The following is a 1,861-nucleotide window of genomic DNA, read 5'->3' as shown; positions in this document are numbered from 1 at the left end:
TCTGGCCCTGCCCACTGGATCTCCTGAGGTGGAACTGACATGCAAAAGGAGGAGGGAAAAAAAAAAAACAAAACACCATAGGCCCCAGCGAGATTTGAACTCGCGACCCCTGGTTTACAAGACCAGTGCTCTAACCCCTGAGCTATGGAGCCCTCGTCTGCCAGCTACTTCTCTGCTATTCACCTTATAGACACATATTATAAATCTGGCATTCAGAAATATTACTATTAAATGGGATTTTAGTCAGAGTAAAAATCCAGGATATTCTCTTACAAAATCAGAACATTTTCGTGTCCTGTAAGCCCCTCTAAAAGATTCCACTTTGAACAGAGCCGCTGCCAGCCACTATCTTCTCGTCCCTCACCCTGATACTGTGCTGAGATGTTGTCTCCCTTACCTGTGCCGTGCACGGAAAGGATGCAGATATAAGAATTTCAGGTGTTTGGGTACATGAGAGACCCCCCCTGAGATATGAGGTGCGTATGGAGGGTGTCTGATGGGCAAGGAAATTATAGTGCACTCCTTCCACTTACTATGGTGCTAATTCCAGAGAAGGAGGAGAGAAGAGATTTACCACGGTTTTGCCTTTTCTGAATCTAGAGACCCAAACCTGAGTTTGCTTTTTTGGAGTTAATGCCTCTCTCTTAAAGGTCCAGGGGTAGGAACACACAGGGAAAAGGGGTGTTGGGGAAGAAGAGTTTAATGTTTCCCTAAAAACATACACAGATTTATACACATCGTCGGTATGAAAATAATACGATTTTTAAGAAAGAATTGTGTTTTCAATTTTTAGACACCTGGCTTATATAATGGAGGAACTAAACAGGAACTAAAATTTCATTTAACTAAGAAAAGTCTTGTACATATTTCTTACTGAATATACAGCCCTGGATGAGAACATTGGGAAAAAAGCACTGATTCATGCAACCCCAAGAAGTGAACCAACACAGTTTAGTAGGATTTAGACCCTCTGCCCACAGGTCTGCTCTTGTACCCAGTATTCTTTAAGGCTTACATTTGTTCAAGATCACAAAGTCTGTAAGAAATCTGTAAGCTTATGATTCAATGTCTTCTTTCATTTTCATTATGTAAATATAAAACATAGCGCCACTGACCTTACACATTTTTAAGGATGAAAAGTGTTCTATTTGCCTTTAGATAGGCAAAAGAAGGCATTTGTAGCAGATATTGTTGGTTCAGTGTTGAGTAACTGAGACACCTCACAATGTTGTCCTAAGGTGACTATGTACTCTGTACAGTGGGGAAAAGGTAGCAGGATCTTGTGTGGCCTGATAAGGCCTGCTCCTCCCAGTACTCCTAGGTGTTTAAACCTCAGTCTTTCTCCACCAGCCTCCATGCCCCAAGAGAACTACAAGACTTTACTGACTGAATCAAGGATTGAGTCTCTATACTCCATTTGCTTACACAAGGCACTTGACTGGAGAAAACATGATCTCTTTGGGCCTAAAGACAGGCCTCATAACTTAAGGAAATGACAGGTTGCCTGACTTTTTTCTAGAACAGGAAAATCAAATTAAAACAAACTTTGGGTTATAGATGATGTGTGAATGCTGGAAAGTGTAGACAGTGAGTAGGTAGTGCAGTGGTAAGAAAAAACGTGGGTCAGTTGTTTAACTCTGCCAAGTCTCAGTGTCTGTGTTTCGGAAATGAGTGTTCATTATTATTACCGTCAGGATGATCTTCATTATTATTATTTTTGGAGAGACTGACAATAGGCAAAATCAATAAGTAGGCCAGGCGTGTTGGCTCACACCTGTAATCTTAGCACTCTGGGAGGCCGAGACAGGTGGATCATTTGAGCTAAGGAGTTCGAGACCAGCCTGAGCAAGAGTGAGACCCC

The 1,861-nt window shown here is 41.9% G+C and overlaps 1 non-coding gene across 1 annotated transcript; it reads right to left on the bottom strand.

The window, feature by feature from the left end:
- Window positions 1-79: 79 nt before the first annotated feature.
- On the bottom strand, window positions 80-152 carry TRNAT-UGU. Its single transcript has one exon. It is a non-coding gene; the product is annotated as a tRNA-Thr (tRNA).
- Between the last annotated feature and the right edge of the window lie 1,709 nt (window positions 153-1,861).

The sequence above is a fragment of the Propithecus coquereli genome, unplaced genomic scaffold (genome assembly GCF_000956105.1).
Source record: "Propithecus coquereli isolate 6110/MARCELLA unplaced genomic scaffold, Pcoq_1.0 Scaffold3, whole genome shotgun sequence".
Taxonomy (NCBI): domain Eukaryota; kingdom Metazoa; phylum Chordata; class Mammalia; order Primates; family Indriidae; genus Propithecus; species Propithecus coquereli.
The sequence above is the reverse complement of the archived record's forward strand: the minus strand, read 5'-3'. Positions and strand labels throughout refer to the sequence as shown.